This window comes from Haematobia irritans, chromosome 1, assembly GCF_050003625.1.
Source record: "Haematobia irritans isolate KBUSLIRL chromosome 1, ASM5000362v1, whole genome shotgun sequence".
Classification (NCBI taxonomy): domain Eukaryota; kingdom Metazoa; phylum Arthropoda; class Insecta; order Diptera; family Muscidae; genus Haematobia; species Haematobia irritans.
The window spans coordinates 115120537-115142692 of NC_134397.1; the positions used below are offsets into that span (position 1 = coordinate 115120537).

The 22156-nt window shown below is 28.7% G+C and overlaps 1 protein-coding gene across 4 annotated transcripts in view; it reads right to left on the reverse strand.

The window, feature by feature from the left end:
- Positions 1 to 22156, reverse strand: part of Antp (homeotic protein antennapedia) — a 345732-nt gene that overhangs the window by 101304 nt on the left and 222272 nt on the right. For 3 of the 4 annotated variants that reach the window (XM_075291464.1, XM_075291467.1, XM_075291466.1), the window contains exon 1: positions 9880 to 11514. The exons of the other annotated variant lie outside the window; for it this stretch is intronic. The gene's annotated coding sequence lies outside the window, so the exon portion shown is untranslated. Of the gene's footprint in view, positions 1 to 9879; positions 11515 to 22156 lie in introns of those variants that run through there. 4 annotated transcript variants of the gene reach the window in all.

The window sequence follows — 22156 nt, forward strand, 5'->3', positions numbered from 1 at the left end:
CTTTGTTTTAAGTGAATTTGAAACACACAAAATATAAACTTTATGCTTTCTTGATAGCAATATTACCACCAACAAAATGTTGTTATGCATTTCGCCATCAAGGGAAGAGTGAAAAAAACTGGTAATGGTTTTTACTATGCAAGTAACTTCTTCTTAACAACTGTTTTCATGACATTTGAACAACAAAATAAAGAAAAGTTGTAAACAGATTTATAAATATTTTAAATAAGTGTTTATAAATGGCGATGTGATAAAATGATATTTGGGGCTACAGTGGGTAACGAATATTAGCACATTTCATTTAAGAAAAATATGAATATAAGAAAATTAGTAAAAACACCATATTTTATTTTTCTTATCTACTGTAGTATGACAATAGTTTATTTTAGAAAAATTCTTAGATAGAATATCACTTAAAATATTAAAAGTTTACAACTTATTTTGTATTGTCAGAGAATATATGCTATTTGTTTTAAGAATTATATGTCTTAAATGTTTCCTATGAGGGGTAACTTCTCTCAGGTCAATGTATGGTTTGGTCAATGAATCATACCAGTCGACGTCATTTGCAAAATAATTGTTTGACTAAATTCCATTTCCAACTTAGAAATCATTTGTATTATTTCATAATAATATTATTACTTGATAATATCAATTGAGTTGTCATTGTCACCTGTCATTACAATCTGTTGAATAAAATCTCCGCTCCCTATTGTTTAAAACTATCTGTCAGTTTAGTTTGTCTGTCTCGTCTATTTATCCATATGCTGCTAATGGTACTACTCTATTATATGCATTGATTAAAGTTACTATCTAATTTGTGCATCTTTAGTTTTGCACTTTGGTCAGCATCACTGTCATCATGTAGTCATTTCGTTATTATTTTTTTGTCTGTCTCTTTATGGAGTGAGCATAATCATACATAGCATTCATTTAACGTGTCTTACGGTGCAACTTATGTTATTGTCACAATCACAAATATGCTGTTGAAAACTAACATTATTATTATTAATATTAGTTTGAAATCAAAATGATTGACAAGTCTGAGGAATAGAATGAGAACAATTTATCTAACATAAAACTAAGAGAAAATGCAAAAGGCACTAAAGTATATTTTAGATATTTGTTTTCTTTGAAATGTTATTAAATGCCAAAAATAAGATCTAAGAGCTTATTTTTTTCCCTAATAAAATCATATTTTTTTTTAGATTTACTGTTTTAGTATATTTCATGTTAGCCTGATACCGAAACAGGCAATTGACGTCCAAATGCATTATATCTAATTATACAATTATTTTTCGAGCTTTATGGACAGATATACTGTTTTAGTTTAGCGACTAAGCTCGAACTTAACTCCCGACTTTAGAAAAGGGCATATCACGCCCCAAGTAATTGTTTGAATCATTTTTAGTTATAAAGTTATAGTGACATAGGAGCACGTGAAAATTAGGTATAAAAAAATATTGTAGAAGTTTTAATCATTAACTTCATTATGTTTAATTATCAATCAGTTTTCCATTCAATCTTATGATGTTGTTTATTTATTTATTTATAATGTAACCCAAGCTAATATGATCTATATCCAGTAACAGTGTTATCATTAATCTCAATATTCTCTTGGTCACAAATACAATGATAACTTAGAGCATCTCAATCTTACTCTCGCCTCGAGAAGTCTCTTTTTATTTGTATGCTATTTTCTCACTATCACAACTAAGTGCTTTGGCACTGTTATTATATTGTTATTAGTTAACATGCGCTCATCATAACATTGATGTTGATATTTTCTATGTAATATGCATATATCAATATCTTTTGTGATAAGTTTTACTAAGTTAAAGATACAGAGTATAGCTTTGTTTACATTAATTGCCTGTGCTTATTACAGAATGAATAAGCGGTAATGTAAGCGGAAAATTACTCTGTTTTATTTTATGACACTAAACTCATACACTAAATTTTATACCAAGCCATAAAGATGGGTATGGTGGTCTGCACTTTCCGAAGACTTGTCTCTACTTCGTATCTACTAAATGTCAAAAAAAATTGGAAATCTTTATAAAAAAAAATAAGGAATGTGCTCTTATTTTCATTTATACAATGAATAACTTTAGAATACAAATTGTTAAACTTCTGAGTATTTAATATATTTTATTACCATATTGAAAATCTATTTTCTCTGCCCTCAAAGAAATGATTTAGCAGAAGTTTTTAAATGCCATATAATAAATATTCACCCAATTAGTGTCATTTAATTGTTTTGTATATTTTTATTGTTTATTTTTTGCAAACATTTATCATTTTTTCCTTGAATGATATATGTATATTAAACAAAGTGCAAAAAAGTTTACTGATGGAAAATATAGGCAAAAATATTTGTGTGAAAATAAAATTGAAATTAATCATCTCTTGAGCTATTCATTAATCATTTCAAATGTGGGAGCAAACATATTGAACTATTAAATACAATTTATGATTTCAAAATTTTCAAAAGTAATAAAAAACCCGAGGCATTACAGTAGTGCAAACTAATAGATGGAATGGTTATATCGATGACCATGGTGTCCCTATCACCTCCTTATTAGGACTTTAGGTCATAAAATTATTAGTTATTATTAGATAAAAAATATGATCAATACTAAAATAAATAAACATAGTTTAAGCTACTCGAATGTCAAATAGTTTTCTTTTTCTAAATTTGTGCATTTTATTCTATTAAAAAATATATCTATAATGTCAAAGAAATCCGTTCCATTTATTTTGACATTATAAGAATTTCCCATAGATTTCTGATGAAAATAAATGACATTTTTATGCATATTGTTTAAAAATAATTAACTTTCGAGTGGCTTTAAAATTGACATATTTTAATAGTCCAGCAATATTTCAATTTAAACACTTTGTTGTTTATTACCCATTATTGGGTCACTTGCTTTAAAAAAAAAAATAACTACGAATAAAAAAAATCCAAAACATTGTATGAATAAATATGTTTATGATTTTTTATTAAAACAAATGAACTGCAACATCAATTTAGCCTCAAAACACAAGTGAAGCATGAAATATCTTTTGTCACTAATACGCATAATAAAGACATAAACGACTTGGACATACCCTATATCTAGTATATTCTGCCGTCGCTTAAGTGGCAGATTCATTTGACATATGTAAATTAAATTTTGTATGTCGGCTGCTACTTTTGCATATGGTGATTAGTCAAAGTAACCGCCATCCGTTCTCATTGGTTGTTAGATATTTTTAAATATGTTTTCAGGTAGCAAAATTTCTTGGGTGCATTTAATGTGATAATTTTCATAAATGTGTTCATATTTAAAACATATGATAAATTGAAAGGAACTAACCACGCCTCTGAAATGCAAGACAAATGAGATGGGAAGAAAGAGGATAAGATGGATGAGTAATGCAGGAATCATGATTGAAATGCTGATAAATTCTATTAAATTAAGTTACATTCATTTGAAAAAATAAATAAATAACATTAAAATAAATCATAACTAAATTAAATTATTATTACCTAAATAAAATTGTAAAGAATTTGTTTGTTTGGATTTGTTTCAATTGAATAATGATTAACATTAAACTGTATAAAAGTAATAATATGCTTATTAAATGTTAAGTAAATTACTATAACTTAAGTTAAAATAAAATAAACATTATTATTAATCATTTAAAATAAATCGAATTAAATAGAAAATAGAATTAGAATAAGTATAAATAATATAAAGTAGGGTAAGTAAATAAAAAATAAGTAAATAAAAAATATTATTATAAATTATATAATTTTAAGTAAGACAAAAATATTCGAATAATTAAATTAAATTATTTTTTAAAGTTATTAATTTTTTAGCTTTAAACTAACCCAAGGTATAAACATTTCTATAATTAGTATAATACTGACAATTTGTTTACATATCTCTTTAGCTTTATAGTCCTTCACAATTTGCCACATTGAAATTCCAGGTGTTGGTCTTAGGTGTTACAAAAAACCCAACAAACTGATAACACTTTGGCTTTTTCATCAATGAAAAAGGAGAAGAGCTAATAAAATGAAGACAATCCATTGCAAGAAGGCCATCAGCCGTAATGGGCCTTATTCATAAAAGAGGGGGACAGCCTACAAGGGCAGGGGATCAAAATGGCAAAAGCAACAAAAACAACGGCGACAACAACAAGAAAACATTCAAATAAAAATATGTGCAAAAATATGAGTAAAAATGATTTATGGCCGGCAATGATGGGTATTGTATTGTGTTCTGATGATGCTGATGATAATGACGTTGTAGACAACGACGACGATGACGACTGCGGCGATGGCGGTGGCGGCGGTAATGAAACGACAGTGGTTATTATGATTTGCCATATGAGTGTGTGAACGATTGTTTGTGTTCACCGATGGCAATGGCTGAGAATTGAGGATTGTTTTTTTTTGCACGTATGTATATTATAAACGACTGGTCGTTCGGTTGAGTTTGTCCGTCGGTAAATTTTGATTAGGGGCCTCTGTGGTATTAAGCACTTTGGCACACTATGCTACTCTCTCATAGGAATATATCAGAGGATGCCCAATATCAGAATGAAGGGCAGCAGCACATAGTGGCCCCACATGTGTAGTTTTGTATAAAAAAATTTGTGTGGTTGTGTGTGTGTGTGTGCAGTAATGTGTTAAATCATTCTTACACTAATTATTTGATACAATTGTAGTGTGCAACTTGTTATTAATTTTTAATTTTTAGTTTTTTGTTTCATTTTCTTGTTGTTTTTCAATTACGATTTTTTGTTATTCTCTCAATTACTCTCTGTGAATATTTGTGGTTTAGTAATGCATTTGTAATAAATGAGCATGAGCGAGAGAGAGTTAAAGATGAGTAAAGACATACATATACTCAAAACAATTAACAATTATGAGATGCATTAAGAATCTCTGAGTGTGTACGTGTGTGTATGGTTTTTATACAGTTTGCCAATAAAAATTCATTGGCTTAATTGAATGTAACACACATTTGTCATTCACTGTATACAGTAATTCTAATAGCATGCATTTTGTTGTTGTTGCATCATCACTGTATTCAAATGTATGCGCACTAAGCTAAACAACTTGTTTGCTTCTCTTGACCTGTACAATGTATTATAGCTATTGCCAACAGTTGGACATCGATACCTTTCAGTGTCATAATGTTATTACTTTGATTTTTTTTTAATTTGTAATTGCATACTATTATTAAATGTTTCAGATTTATTGGTGTTATAGATGAATTTCCATATTTATTTATACAAAAAAAAAAATAATTTCTGTTTTTACCAAACGAATTTATCTTTTGTTGCTAGGGAAAATACATAAACTTTGAAAGATACTTGGTTTGATTTCAATTTTTTTATCTATGTAGATTCCCAGTCATATGAATGTATATTATAACTCAAAGGCATTATGAACATTTGTTAATTTTTTTGCAAAAAAATCTCTAGTTGGCTTAGTTAAAATCTATAGCTCATATTACCATCGTGGGCATTTGAGGTCTGATTAGAGCTCTTAAATTGTTGTTCTTGTTATTTTGATAGCCAAGATTTATGTTTACAATTAAACGCTTTAATTAAATTGCAATTATAATTACAATTTGTGTTTAATTATCATGTCTTATAATTAATTATGGTAATTAATTGTGGAGGGTTTGTTTTTTTGTATTCGTTGGGCATATAGCAAACATCAAATATGAATTCTTGTTTATCGTTATTAGGGGAAAAAATCCAACAATAAATTCATTGATCACATTGGCTAATATATATTTGTTTATAACTTTGTTTTTATATTATTCCTTTTAGTCACGACACAATTTTTTTAGACAAAAAATCGACATTTATGTTAATTGCTAAATTGTCAGTGATTCAAAATTGAATATTTTATTTTTGTGTCGTTTTTATATGTGTGACTAATTTAAAAGTTCACACACTATAAAGCATAAAATTAAAGATGTTATAAAAAAAAAACTATTAAAATAATTAATTGCTTTGAGTTTTGTGGGAAGGTAAATAAATTAAAAATTAATTATTTTAAATGGCACTATTTTTCGAAATATTTTTGTTATTTCAAAAACATGCTTTGGAAGATCATTTTAATCGTGAAATTAATTTCAAAATTTCCTTTTATAAAAGTAATAAACATAAATATAAGCAAGAGGTCCTGTTAAATGTAAAATTATTATGTTTCTAAGCGATGTTATTTTATCCATTGTGATATTTATTTATATGAAACATGGATGAAAAATCACGAATGAGTAGTTTTGATCGATATTTTGTATTCTTTAATTTAAAATACTTGTTAAGTTTAATATTGTATGGCACCTATTAACAGTTTTGTGGAAATGGTAGAAAGGGTATGATTTTTTTCTTTTGGGTTACGCTTGTAACCTTGCATGAAAAATCGTTTGATTGAATTTGAAGATTATAAAAAGTCGACTATACTTTTTTCGAAAAATCGTTTATTGGAGCAGTCGATTATTCACAATTTTTATTTTCAGTATTCTACTTGTTGATATTTTTTCTTTCCTGTCTTGAAAGTTGATTTTAATCGAAAATCGAAAGAAAATTGCCACCATTATTTTTATATCGATTGGTCAGTTTTGAAACCAAACGTTTATTTTAAAATCCCTAGTAGAAAATTCAGCCATTCAGAATCTTGGAGCCATCCGTTGAGAAATATCCATGATTTCCAAATGCAAATTTTCTATGAAATTGGATTATCACAAAACGGAGCCACAAGGGGACTGAAAAAAAAAATACCACAGCTTATAAGTTTTAGCACTTGCACAAATATTAGGTAGAAAGATTATTTTAAGATTTCTAAGACACGATTTCTTTCCCATTTTTACGGTGGCAAAGTCCCATTTATAAGCGTACTGTACTGTTATAAAAATATGTTTTTCATATGTTCCGATATAAACAAAGTGTGTTTCGGGCACAATTTTTAAACACAATATATTTAAGTGCAAACATGTAATGTTCCTAAACTAACACTAAATATTTGGGACACATATGTTAATATGTTAGAATATATTATGTTTGGGGCATGAATGTATCATAAAAATAATATGTGTGAATGTAAACATATATAAATTTACAAATTTCGAGTAAACGTATATATGTTGTGATATTTTATTCAGAGAGCGACAGAGAGAGAGTAAGAGAAAGAAATTGAGATGGAAACCAGGAGTGTTGACCAAAGATATCAACATAACACAGCGAGAGAATCAATAGAGAGCAATTTCTGTGAAACCGCTTGTATGTTGTTTTGGAAAACTGTTTTATGATAAGGCCAAAAATTTGATATTCATAAGTCTAAATATTATTTAATTTGAATATTAGAATGAGTATTCGGAGTAAAGAGAATAGACATTCGGAACCAAGAGAATATACATTTTAAAAATGTGTGGACATGTGTTTTGTTTATTATTTTGGCATTATGGGCACAATTTTTTTCTTGGTTCGTTAAAAGAAATCGGAACGTACGAGGAGTAAGTCAAAATATTCAGGCAAAGGAAATTTAAAAAAAAAAAACGGTGGAAAATATACAAAAATTACAAAGGGATCTTTATAAAAAATGAATGAAAGGTCATTTTACAGCGATAATACCAACTTAATACCGGCCTTAAAGGTAAAAATGAAATTATGTACAAAACACGATAAGTTTTAAATGCATTTAAAATTGCGTTAAATCGGCTTAGAATTAAATTCTGAGTCGATTTAGCGATGTCCGTCTGTCTGTCTGTCTGTTGATGTATTTTTGTGTGCAAAGTACAGCTCGCAGTTTTAGTCCGATTGTCCTAAAATTTGGTATTGGGTCCTGTTTCGGCTCAGAGACGATCCCTATTGATTTTGGAAAAAATCGGCTCAGATTTAGATATAGCTGCCATATATATTTATACCCGATGTGGTCATAGTTAGCGTGTTTATCAACCGATTTTCTTGAAATACCGTACATCCAAATATTTTATGAATCTCGAAAATCTTGCAAAATATCAGCCAAATCGGTTCAGATTTAGATATAGCTTCCATACATATTTTTCGCCCGATATGGACTTATATGGCCCCAGAAGCCAGAGTTTTGGCCCAATTTGGATAAAATTTTGCACTAGGAATACAATTAGTAATATAGTCATGTGTGCCAAATTTGATTGAAATCGGTTCAGATTTAGATATAGCTCCCATATATATGTTTTTCTGATTTCGACAAAATTGGCCAAAATACCAACATTTTCCTTGTTAAATCGCCACTGCTTAGTCGAAAAGTTGTAAAAATGACTCTAATTTGCCTAAACTTCTAATACATATATATCGAGCGATAAATCATAAATAAACTTTTGCGAAGTTTCCTTAAAATTGCTTCAGATTTAAATGTTTCCCATATTTTTTTTTACTAAAATTGTGTTCCACTCTAGTGCATTAGCCAACTTAAATTTTGAGTCTATAGATTTTGTAAAAGTCTATCAAATTCTGTCCAAATCGAGTGATATTTAAATGTATGTTTTTGGGACAAACCTTTATATATATAACACCCAACACATTTGACGGATGTGATGTGGTATCGAAAATTTAGATCTACAAAGTGGTGAAGGGTTTAATATAGTCGGCCCCGCCCGACTTTAGACTTTCCTTACTTGTTTTAATTTAAAATCGTCTTTGAACTTGGGAAAATTTTAAATCTTTAAAAAATCAATAATTATTTTTACTTTTTTTTTAATAATTTTGCAGTAATATTTTATATTTTTTTAATTTAACATTATTTCTCATTTATTTTGTCACATATAAGATATTAATCCTAGTTGTGCTGGTTTGTAAAATTTAATAAATAACTAATAAAAATAATAATTTATTTCATTAATTGAAATTATAAAATTTGAAATAATTAAATATTCTTCTGCCTTAAAATATGATAAACCTTAAATCATCAACAGACTTCCAATTTTCTCCTAAAATTAAAAAAAAATACAAGACATGCGATAGGGCCACATATTCGGAAGACAAATATTCTATAATATTAGAATATTATTAAAATAAGTGATAATATTATTTAAAATTTTCTCAAACTAAACCTAATCCCGGTTGTATTGTAAAAAAACAAATTACCTCTATTTGATAATTTTTCTGAATTAATAGAATTGTGTAGCTTACATGTTGGTTTGATCTTCACTAGAGAAAAGCTGAGTTGATATAGAGTAAATAAAGTACCACCAATGTATAACAAGAATACAATTTATGATCTATCAAAGAAAATCTTTTATATAACATTAAGGGTGACATTCGAATTTTCATTTTTTTATGTGATTTTTACTTGGTTTTATATATAGATAAAATATATTGCACTAGATAGGAAGTCCATATACAAATTACTGCTACTGTTTTTTTTTTTTTTTTTTTTTTTTTTTTGATAGCCTCAACTATGATTTATCATTTTTGATACCTGAGAAATCATAATTATATAAATGAAACATTTCCAGGCTCGTGGAGAAAGTAAGCAGAATGCATCATATTCATATTCACGCATATAAAGATAAACCTTTTTTGTGTGCATTCACCATATTAATTTTTTGGAATCCTATCCTATATTATTAGAGGTGCTTTATTATTTAGGTCCATAGATAAATATGATTTATTGCCTATAGACAGGAGTAATCACAATAGTTTGTTTGAAATGTGATTTTCCAACAATTTTTATTCACACAAACGAATTGGGGTGAATTTTATGATCATTCATATTTTTCACAACGGTGGTACAGGACAATGATATAAGACTCCACAAACAAAGGAGGTTTTTTGTATTAACACTTATATATATAGGAAAAATAGGAAAAACTATCATTCACCTACCTTGGGTAGCAGAGGTTTTTCTTTAGATATAATTTCGATTTCAGAGAAACAGAACTAAAGAACTAAAAGGCTTTTCTCTCTCTCGAGGCTTCCGTTTAGATGTAAATATGTATATGGGTGTTTTGGTAGATGAACAGGATATTTATGTATATATTTCTATACAAAAATATTTAGACTTAAACTCGTATGTTTTTTTTTTTTTTGTATTAAATTTAATATCACAATACTTTTGTTGCTTTTATAAAAATTTTACACTTATTTTATAAATTATTTACACACAAATGCTTTGGAGTTCTTTTTTTTATAATTTATTATTATTTTGTTTTTGTTTTATATACAATACAAAAATGTTTAAAAAAATTATTTTCTTATAGAAAAATCACTTGCTTATTGGAAATTATTATTGTTGTTGTTGTTGCAGCTGTTATTTTCACCGATTTTGGTATTAAAATTTTCTTAATATTTTTATACACATACAAAATTCGTATAAAACGATTGGGGAATTTATTAAAATGTTGATTATTTGGAAAATTTTTTATTGCCAATGATGTCAAGGCGGTTTCGTTAGTGATGCGTTTTTGACCAACACTGATAAGGTAATTGTCGTAGAATTTCCAGCCCGAGGAGATAATTTGAAATTGATAATAGGAATAAAGCGTTTTTATGATAATTATAAAATGCAAACGTAAATAATTTCGATAATGCCTTAAAGACTTGCGTTTTCTACCCATAAACATAAAGTATCGAAGAATATTATAAAACTTAGTAATTTGGATATGGAAAGCTGGAGCAAAGGGGAAATTAAACATTTATCACTTTTTTGTTTAATATGTTTTTTTAGAAGAAAAAACACTTTAAAAAGCTGTGGGCACTTTTTTTCAATTAAAGTCTTTCACTTTTGTTGTTTATATTGATGATAATGATGTTGTTATTAATAATTATGATGTTATTGTGATACTTTATTGTTGTTGTAGCCGCTGCGCACAAGTTTTGGCAACATTGTGGTCCTTCGTTCGAAAAAGCATCAAGTGTTGGTGACATTTTTTAAATTCATTTCATTTTATTCTCCACAAATTCTGTTTGGCTTTTTTTCATCATCATCATTTTTCTTCATTGATTCTCACTCTATTTATGTTCGTTTGGATGTAGATGTTTGTTCTGGATTTAAAATTGTTTTTCTTTTATTTTTTCGTACTTCTCACAAAAGACATTTATTTTTGGAGGGGTTTTATTTGGTTTGCCATAGACGAGAGAAAAAAGTTCAAGGTTAAATAATGATAAGAATATTCAGAAGTAGGGAATTTGAGATTTTTTGTTTAGGTTTGGGAAAAGGAAAGAAACATTTCTTTTTTAATTCCTTTAATTCAATTTCCCTTATTTAGTTTTGATAAAATATTTTCCGGCGTATTTTCCACGTCATTTTTACAAGCAAAAATCTAAATTTTCCATCTGTAAACAATGTTGTATTCAATATTTTGAATTTTTTCTTATATTTCGTATTTTTTCTCTTTATTCATTCACTATAACATTACGTCTTTCTTTACGTGTTGTTTAAAACGCGCGCGTATTTCATTCTTATAGTAGCGACGGCGGCGGCAGCTATACAAAACGGCTACAATTCACGTCTATTTTGCACGTTCATTCAAAAACAACTAAAACAAACCGTTTTGAAAACCAGTGTAGTAGTATGCACAATGAACTAACATCGTATAAACATTCCAATAAATCTATTTCGTATGTTGCTTTGGCTCTTGTCAACACAATCAACCACCGACGGACAGCCAAAGGGATTCCAGCAACATTTATTGTTTGGTCGTGTGAGCAGAGACACCCCGTGAAAATGATGAATTATATGGAAACAAAAATTGTTAACTCGCACTCTCTAAATCTCCAGCAACATTACACGTGTGTGTATGTGTGTTTGTGTGAGTTTCTAGTTGGAAGTAAAATGGCCTCAGCTAAATGTTGAGAAACATTTCAGTTTTGAGTAGTGTTTGATAAATGTTGATGGGAGTTGAATTCATGAATCATTCACTCTCATTCGACACTGGTCTGCGAAAGTAATAACATGTAAAAGCCAAAATATCAATGACTAAAAGGATCTAGACTAGAGATATGGAAGGTATTTTTTTTTAAATGGGGAAAAAGAGAATTTTTTATCGTATTCAATTTAAAATATTTTAACTTCAGTAAATATATTGACAAAATAAATTAAACATAGCTTGAATCAAATAATTAAAAACAAAGCTATTGGCAAACTTGACATTTACATTAAAAAATAAATACCCCAGCAAAAAAAGCGTCGCCAAAAAAGTAATGAAAATGTTCTTTTTGGATCCGGAAGTGGTGCAAAATTGACGCAGAAGCGATGAATTTAACATGGGCTTGTCATAGGACGGAAGTCCTCCATTTCAATAGCCGTTGCACTGAATTTGCATCACTTCTTTAGGTGTGATCCGAATTCAATGCTTTGGATGAAATATTAAACAATTCTGTGATATTGTGTCAAATAAATAATTTTTATAATTATCATTTTTAATGGATTCTAACGCTTGTCGGAAACGTTTCACCTCAAATATTTTCAAAAATGCACAATTTTTTCAGATTGGATTTAACATTTTTGTCGACAAAATTTAAATGATTTCTACCATTTTATGAATTCTTACTCTGTTTTTAACCTATTTGAAACAAAAAAATTAAAATTATCCATTAAAAGTATGAGCAAACCAAGTTATAAAAAATTGAATTAAAAGAACTTCCTGGGTAGTTAAAATAAAGAACATCATTGGGAGTGCATCTTCTGGAAGTGCTTTTAAAGTTGTGCCTTTGGAAGAACTCCCAAATTTTTTTGCTGGGACACTAAAATTTAAAATTAAATCAAATTAATAAAATGAATTTCTATTCAGCTAAACGAAAATAAGTATTTTAATTTATTTTCTTCCAAATTACTTTGATTGCGCTTTTTTAATATAACGTAATTTAATTTTTATTTTGGTTAAAATAAATCAAATGTTAATAATTCCTTAAAAAAATAAACTAAATAAAAAAAAGTTTTTCGATATAATATATTTATTAAAATTAAATTCGATTGAGTAATTATTATTTGTTTAATTTGTTTGAGTAATACTGATATAATTTAATTACTTTAATTTAGCGTATTTCATTTAACATAATTTAGTGTACTTATTTTAGTTGAGATCAAAAATTGTTGATAACTTACAAGACATAAAAAATTATCTAAAATGAAATATTTTCCAATTTATTTAATTAAATTAAATTCGGTTGAACATTTATTACAAATTTATCGTTTTAGTTACGCTAATTAAATTTGTATATATCTTAATAAATTTGAAACTATCTATTCAACTAACGGCTATTTTCATGTAGCTCCGTTAGGCTTTAACTGGCAGTTAACAGAAAGAAAAATGGAAATATCTTTTCTCCGGTGAACTTTAACTGACAAATTTTCAGCAGTTAAGTTTCTAACTGGCATATGAAATATATGCGCAAGATGACAAATATGCAGATATCACGGTTTAAAAGTTCGTTAGCTAACGTAGCACTAACGGAGTTTCATGAAAATGGGGGTAAGTGTTATTTAATGCAATTTATTTTTTTAGAGTTATTATAGGTTAGGTTTAATTTGGCTAAATTTGTAGTGATGTACTTGATATTACGATTTTAGTTAATCAGTCAGTTTAAATTTGAAAATTGAATTTGAAATTCTATTCAAAATTTTTAATTTATTATTAATAATTGATTTGATTAAATAAATTTATACTTTGGTCTAAATTTAATTTATTATTAATTGAACTTAGTTATTTTTAATTGAATTTAATTTAGTTAAATTTTGCAACTAAGTTATTCCAATGTATTGACTTGTATTTATTTAATATTTATTTTTTAAATCCATTTTAGTGTATTTATTTTATTCAAAATAATTTATTATATTTCCTTGCATATCATATAATTTTATTTTTTTAATTTATTATTAATATTTATTTAAATAAAAAACATAAGTTAAATTAATGAAAAAACTTAGTTGTTAATTAATTTTTTTTTAAATTTAGTTTAGCTTAATACAACTCAATTTAAATCATTTAACTAATTCATTAAATTCCAGTTTTTTTAATGTTATTGTAATTTAAATTTTGTAATTATTTGATTCAAATTAATTCATTGTGATTTCATTTATTATATTATATTCCACTTTAATATAATTTAATATATATATTTTTCTAGTTTAGGTAAATAAAATATTATTAACATAAAGGATAATGAACTAATTTATTAATATAATTTATTGATGTATCTAATATCACTTAATTACGTTTATATGTTTTTTTTTATTTTAAAAAACATTACTTATGTTAATGAAAAAATATATAATTATTTAAATGTAATTAAAATGTAATTAAAATGAAATTTTAATAATTTAATTTAACATAATGAATTTTTTAATATCTAAGTAGAAATTGCTATAATATAGTATAATTTTATTTAATTGAAAATATTATTTAAATAGTTTTATTTATCGAAAGTAGTTTTTTTTGTATTTTTAATAAATTCTCACTTTAAATTATTTATATTACAGAAATAATACAATATTCCTCCATTTCTATTCACAACAATTCATAGTAAACCAGTGTAGCAACATATGTTGCCAGTAACTCATACTTGCTGGAAAGAGAAATAATTCATACAATGATGTTGCATTGGAAGTAATGTTTATTATTTTGGTTGCTTTTCATATCCTTGGCAACATTTTTTATTTTTTGTTGACATTGGCAAGAGAGGAACTCTTAGGTTGATATAGTGTTTGTTAGTTAGTCCAGAGAAAATTGTTGGTTTTGAAGGCAAAACAGTAATTCATTTTATTTATTTTGATATGGAAGATGTCTACACTGTAGCCACCATGCATGATGTTGATCCTTAAAGGAAACAAATGTAACAACGAGGATGGTACTTTCCGACAATGGTAGCGTGAATTTGAAAATCCCCGTTTGTTTTCTATAGAATGTAGCACGTGCATCCAGCCAGAAGCCTGCCGTGCAATACACAATGTCGTTGCTCTGCTTTAAATTGACCGTTTCCATGCTTTTGTTGAGAAAGAAGTCTCTGATTCTTGTGGTGCTGTTGTTGAAATTTTTTTCTCTTCTATATCAACAACAGCCTCCACATCGTGGTATTGGTCTATGGAAGAAGTTCTCATTATTGTTGCTGTAGAAATTTGTTTGAAATGTCTGTGCGTTCAGTTTTTTTTGTTGGTAATTTTCGTTTTTCTTCGTTGGCTTGATAATAATAATGAGAGTTTATTTTGTTGGCTCCTTTGTGACACTTTCGCTTTTTAAATGGTTTCCTTGGATTTCCTCGTCGTCGGAGTTTTGTTGAAAGTCGAAATTTATGGTCTTATAATTGTTGAAAGCCAAACGAACAAAAGGATACGTCACGTTAGATTGCTATTGAGCGTTATTTGCATGTATTCACTTAGAGTTTGTTTGGCAAAAGAGAGAAAAAAAGGATTGTCTGTTTTTTTATTGAGTATTTAATTTGAAGAGTTTTGATAATTTGTTGTTTTTTTTGTGGAAAACATCAGATAATCAGAAAGAATATTAAATACATATGTTTCATTCATAAGCATTATTTCTAGGTAGATTTTTGTGAACGATAAAAAGCTTCTGCATGGGTTTCAGCGAATTGGATATAAATCATTTTCAGAAGAATTTTGTGATAATATTTCCAGCATAAATAAAATTGGTTCATATAAGTCCATGAAAGCTCCTAGAACGGCGACTTATTTTTCAAAACAATTTTACATGAGTCCAAAAATTTTGACTTTATTGGTATTTATTCCGCGCCGAAATAGGCTGGAATCAAGAATGTATCACAATGGACTGAATAGTCTAAGTGAGCCTGATACATCGGGCTGCCACCTAACCTACACTCATAGAAAAAATCATGCACGGCGTGCTCATTTCAAAACGATTCGTTCATGAAAGTGAATCAACACATATGTGGTGTCGAACGGAGAACAGGCGTTGTCAATCTGACAACGATAAAATGACACCATGCGTTGTTAAATCAACAACCAGCGTTCATGATCTGAAAACGTAATTTATAAACAAAATTAAAAAAAAGATTTCCGCTACCGTGACTCGAACCTGTGTTTTCTGCACAATACGTGTACGCCTTAGCACATTGCACCACCGAGGAGTTGCCATAATAACGACTAACGATTATTTTAAGACTTTTCATGGCCAAAGAGAAACGAATGCCGTTCATGAAATCGTGAACGCCCGTGAACGAAATTGTGAACATTCCGTTTTGATTTTTTGTGAACGTTTCCGTTTCATTTTGTCACCGTTCGTTCACGACTGTGGAACGTAGTTTTTTCTATTAGTGTAGCCTAAGAATGTATCTAAGATTTTAATGAGAATGAAAATTTCAATTTATTTAAAAAGTCGACTTTCGACTTTTGCTATTATAATTTTTAACGTCGCGACCTTCGACTTTTCGATGAATTTTCAGCATAGAAAGAGGTAAATAATATTCGTATTTAATCTAAATCTGAACCATTATACGGATTGATCTAAAATGGACGAGGTCACAGGCAGTTGTATTTACTGCAAAGAGTTGTGAATTGGAGAGTATTTTAAGCCAGAGGACGAATGCAGCATCTTTCAGGCGGATATATTCGCTATTGCAACAGCCGCAGAATTTCTATTACCGAGTCCGATATTTAGATGCGATATCAGAAGCCAATCGATAGTCAAGAAGCAATAAAGGACCTGGACAATACAAATATAAGGTCGAAGGTAGTCAGTACAGTATCTGAACAGTATCTAGACATTATAGGAAATGAAGAAGCACATTTACTTTCTAAGGAATGATAATATTTGTAAATGGTGTTTTGGGACCTTGAGGCTATGTACGATTCATATAGTTTTCTGTACCAGTGTCCACCATTATCCGTTAAAAGAAACAAGATACTGCTCTCATTTCTTTCAGACTATTACCCATTTGCGAAATTGCATTCTGAGGAAAATATTCGCTCCCATCAAGGCTTCTACACCGAAAAAAATATTGTCGTGAGGTCAAAGATTTCATGTCTTTAAAATACGAATACAAATTTTGCTTAGCATAGAAGACGCATTTCTCTAAAATAAAGTTATTTTCCTTGTCCAAAAGTCGATAAACTTTTCAATGAAGTCGTATTGTCCTTATAATTAAGTGATTTGACTTAAAAATGGGTATCTTAACATGAAAGAAAAAATTTATAGGCTAATGTCAACTTGACTTTAATAATTCAGAAAAATTCTTTAAATTTAAAGAAATTGTCTTTAAATTTGTTGTCTTTTTGCATCTTGACTACAAAGCAAAAAATCGTTCAAATATAGGACATGTTTTTCAAAACTTTATTTTAAAGAAGTTTTTTACTTCAAACATAGTATAATTTCTACTGGAAGTCGAGTCCTAATTTGGAAAATAAAGTTGCCGTTAACTCGTTTTTAAAGGACTTTGATAGCATATGAAAAAAAAAAGCTGAGAAAGCGAAAAATTAAAATTTGCTTCCTAGAAGCAAGTACACAAAACCTAAATTTAAAAGAGAATTGTGTCTTAAAAGTATCTTTACTTGTATTCCCCGCTTCTTTGGCTCGGAATCAATACCAAATTTTTTAAAGTAAAGACAAAATCTTTGGAACCGAGTATGCTTTTTTCAGTGTAGGTGAGAGACATTAAACACATATGATGGGATAAACCCGGACGGAATGGAATCAGTCACAAAGAGGAAGAGAATGGGAGTTTGAGGAAACGCAATGGACCAATATATTCTAGATGGAAACTACGTCAGTTTCCAAGGATTGGTGTCAAAATTATTTTACTTTAATATTAAGTGTATCTGACACAATTTCTTATCCAAGATACTCCCCAAATTTCCTTTTTCCATTCAACTATGATATTGGATTTTTGAAGATCCAAAACCATTTAATCACATCCTATGAGATTTAAAATTTTTTGTCCCCGCGATTCCCGAATTTCCTTAGATTAAAATGTCAAATATGAACTCCATTGACTGAAGAACTTAAAACTCTCTACAAAAAAAAATCTGAATATTATTTAAAATGACAAAAAGAAAGAAAATTTATTGCTTCATGCAATTAACACATCATCCGGCACTCATTGTGGCAATCATTGAAACAGTGCGTCATAGACTACGTAGACTAAACAAAGCAGAAATCCTTACTCAAAATGTTCATTGTTTAGATGTTTTTTTGTTTTAAATAAAAATTTATGAATATTTAAATGCACTTGAAGACAACAACTGCAACAACACCCAAACAAGCAATGGCTGATGCCTGACGATGATGACTCTTTCAATTTTTATGAATAATGAAGTTATCGCTACTCGCAGCATCACCATCATTGTGTCATAGCCTTTACGCCTATTTCAAATACGAAAGCGTAACGTAAACGAAAACGCCAAAGGCCTAGTATTCATTAAGGGTAAGCAGAAAAAAAAAACAAAAACAAAAAACCAGACAAAGTTAAGGCATTTGGTGACAAAAGTCTTTGAACAGAGATTTCTATAAATGACCATGGGGTGTTGGTGGTGTTGAGTTGGTATCTCGACTCAACTGCCATCCATATTCGACAACCACTTTTCCATGCTTTTCACTTTCAATTGTAATGAATGTTGTCGTTCGTGCGTTTCACTAGGGTGCTTTCAATTTTTTTTTTAAATTCAATTTTGAAAAAAAAATCTAACAGTATTCAAAAATAAAACAAAAAACAGGCTCTAACGCACTCTTGAAACTATTTGAGAGAATAAACTTGTAAATACACAGAAAGAAATAAATAAAATAAATTATTATTAAATAAAATAAAATAAAATAAAATAAAATAAAATAAGATAAAATTAAATTACCTCAAGTCAATTAATAACGATAGAAATACGGAAGTACACGGTTAGTGTTGAGTTTTATGCGAATTTATTCTCAGTGTTCCCACTTGAGTGTCGAGCAGACAAGATATGCTCGAAAGAATTACAACAAAAAAGTCATAAATCTTTTCAAATAGTACGGTGCGTACACATTTTTAATTCATTAGTTTCTTCTCGGCCTATGTATGTGTTTGTTGCCATAGTAATGAATATCATTTGTTTGCTGCAAGCAACTCTCGTTCGTTTATTCGAATGTTTGCTGGGAATTTGCTTGAGTGTTTTTGTGTGTTTGCTTTGCCTGAACTAGAAACCAGCTTAATTTTCATTCATAATTATACGCGAATGAGACCAAAATGAAACAGGAAACAGATGAAGGGGTTTCCATCGTGTAAAATTTTGGAAAAAAAAGCTTTTTTATTTGATTTCATCCAATTGTTGCATGTGCTTCGCTTGCTGCACATGGTCAATGTTATAAGATGTTAGATAAGGATTGTTTGTGCTATTTGGGCTGGGTCATTCAACAGGTGAACATTTGATTTAAAATTATGGTTATGGTATACAAAATTTAATAAGATCGTTCATAATATTTAATTTAATTTTTAATACAATTTATTTAAATAAAAAAATTGATTTAATTTAATTTTTTATTCAATTCTGACTCAATGAACCCATAGCGATATTATTACTCGACTATGAATTTAATGTCCATTCTTGTGATTATGAAAGCACTGATGATGATGGCTGTAATGGAAATTTAGTCTTTTATTATTCAATGTTTATCTCGCAATGGAAAGGATTGTAATAGAATATGCACTATAAGAGGTTGGGAGAGATGTTCGAGGCAGTGGTGTCTGTCAAGTCTATCGGTTGTAAGTTCTGAGAATTTTTGCTGACTATAGTTTTTGTTTTGGTTTTAGATAGGCAATGCTTGTCTGTTTTTGTTTTTTTTTTTAATTCATAACTCCAAACCAGAGATCATGGCTTGATTACTGTGGTGTTTTTTTTAGCACATTCTATGTTGTTTTTTTAATTCACAACTCCAAACCAGAGATCCTGGCTTGATTTCCTGGATGTTATGATTTTTTTTTTTTGGGAAATTCTATGCCTTTAGGCAGTGATATCTGCTATTTTGGTGTTATGCCCAGGAGCATGGACTTATTTTTGGATATGTGGAAATCAACAAAAAGGAATATTGATAGGATTTTGAGTTATACACATGGATATACACACACACACCCATGCATATACTCATATGTGTGAAAGTGACTTTGGCCGCCGTGTCTTTCGATGTCGGTGGTGTCCATGTCTATCTCGAATGCCCGTGTCGGTGATATGCGCCCATGTTTGTTCTTTTGACAGCAGTCAACCCGTCGTCATTTCATTTCTATTTCTCTACATTTTGTGTTGCTCGTGTTCATATTTGTGGGATTCTTTTTGTTGTTGTTTGATTTGCTATACATAGTTGTTGGTGTTATTTGTTTTTTTTGTTCGTTTTTGCGTTTTCAAATTCATTCATTTGTTAGTGAATTCGAAGTATGAGAGTTAGGTCGGTTGGTTGGTTGTTGCTTTATTTCGACTTCCCTAGGCTTTCGCATATCACCACCATCACCAGTAACAATAGCCCAAAAACTTCCAGCTCCTGTGGCATTTGGTTTGAAGAATTTGCTTCTTCTATAGTTGTTCTTGTTGTTTTTGTTGCTGTTGTCGGGCTAAACCCCCTCTTGTCCCTTCTCATGTGTCCCATTTATACCCTTAACAATTTCATTTCCCGTAAGTGGTTACCACCAAAATACGTAACGAACTACGAAGTTTCTAAGCCTGCCACAATTGGCATAGACATTAAAAGGATGTGGTGGCAAATGTATTGAGAAGGCAAGAGCAGTGTGAACTCAAAATTATGAAAATGTTTGAAATGTAAATTCGATTGATATTTAATAAAGATAACAAAATGAAATAAATTAATTTATTTTTATTTAATTAATAATTAATATTAATTTTATTTATCTATTTTATTTTATTCGCTGTAATTTTATTTTATTCTATTCTATTTTATATCTTATATCTTATTTCATTTCATTTTACTTTACTTTATTTTGTTTTGTTTTATTTTATTTCATTTTATTTTATACTATTTGATTTTATTTTATATTAATAGCTGATGGCCTTAGCTGCCACAATCCTTCTTTCTCTTCTTATTTTATAATTATAATTAAATAATAAAGTTTTATTTTGGCTTATTAATTTATTATTAGTTTAATTGATATGTAAATTTTTTGAGGATTTTTATTTATTTTAATAATAAATTAATTTATTTATAGTCGCAGTAATTAGTTTTATTAATTAAAGAAATTTAGAAATAGTAATATTAAATAGTATTGATGATTGTATGATTAAAGTAAACAATAAATAATAAAAATTTTTTATAGTATATTATTTTATTTCATTTTAATTTAATTTAGTTTTCAATTTGATTTGTAACTGGCCCATATCTCTAAAGACAAATCCCATTCTCCTTTTATGAGGTCTGAGAAAATCTCCGCTCTCTTCATCGACCCAATGCTGTAATTTTACTCACACTGTTGAGAAAAATCATTCGGCCTTTGCACATAAACACATACATACCCTTACATTTGTGTCTGTGTACATCCGTCCGTCTGTCTGTCCTGCCATTTTGATTTATGGCCATTTCATATCATCGTTCAATATCCCGAAAAAATACCAACAATAACAACAAAAGCACTAAACTAAGCAAATGCTGAAAACGACTCATATATGATTTGGATTTTGTCAGCATGTGAGACACACACAATGAAACAACAATACCAACACTGACGAACTAATAACAACAAAAACAACAAAACTTCTCTTTTGATACTTTGTTATTAGTTTGCAAAAAAGAAAAGAGGAAGAAGAATAACAACTAGAACACCAACACGGTAACAACAAAAACAAAAATTTTGTTGCAAATCTTTTAAGCAAATTTTGTATTTCAAAAACTTTCAAATTGTTGTTTTTGCTATCTCTCATAGTTGCGATTAATGAATGAATTTGTACACCGAACAAAAACTACTATAGACTAATAGTCCGCTTGGACTGTTGGCTTATATAGGTTAGAGCATTGCAAATTCAAACTCAGTAATATTCCTTTTAGTCAAAGATCGCTGTTTTTTTTCTAATTTTAATAAGTTAATTCCCACAAAAATATATATATTTTAAATTATTTATTAATTATTTTTCAAACAATAATTATTGATAGTTTATGAAGTTTCTTAATTATTAATTTTCTTTTTAAGATTATTGGAAAATTTCTGAAAAAAAATTTGTGTGTATAAAACT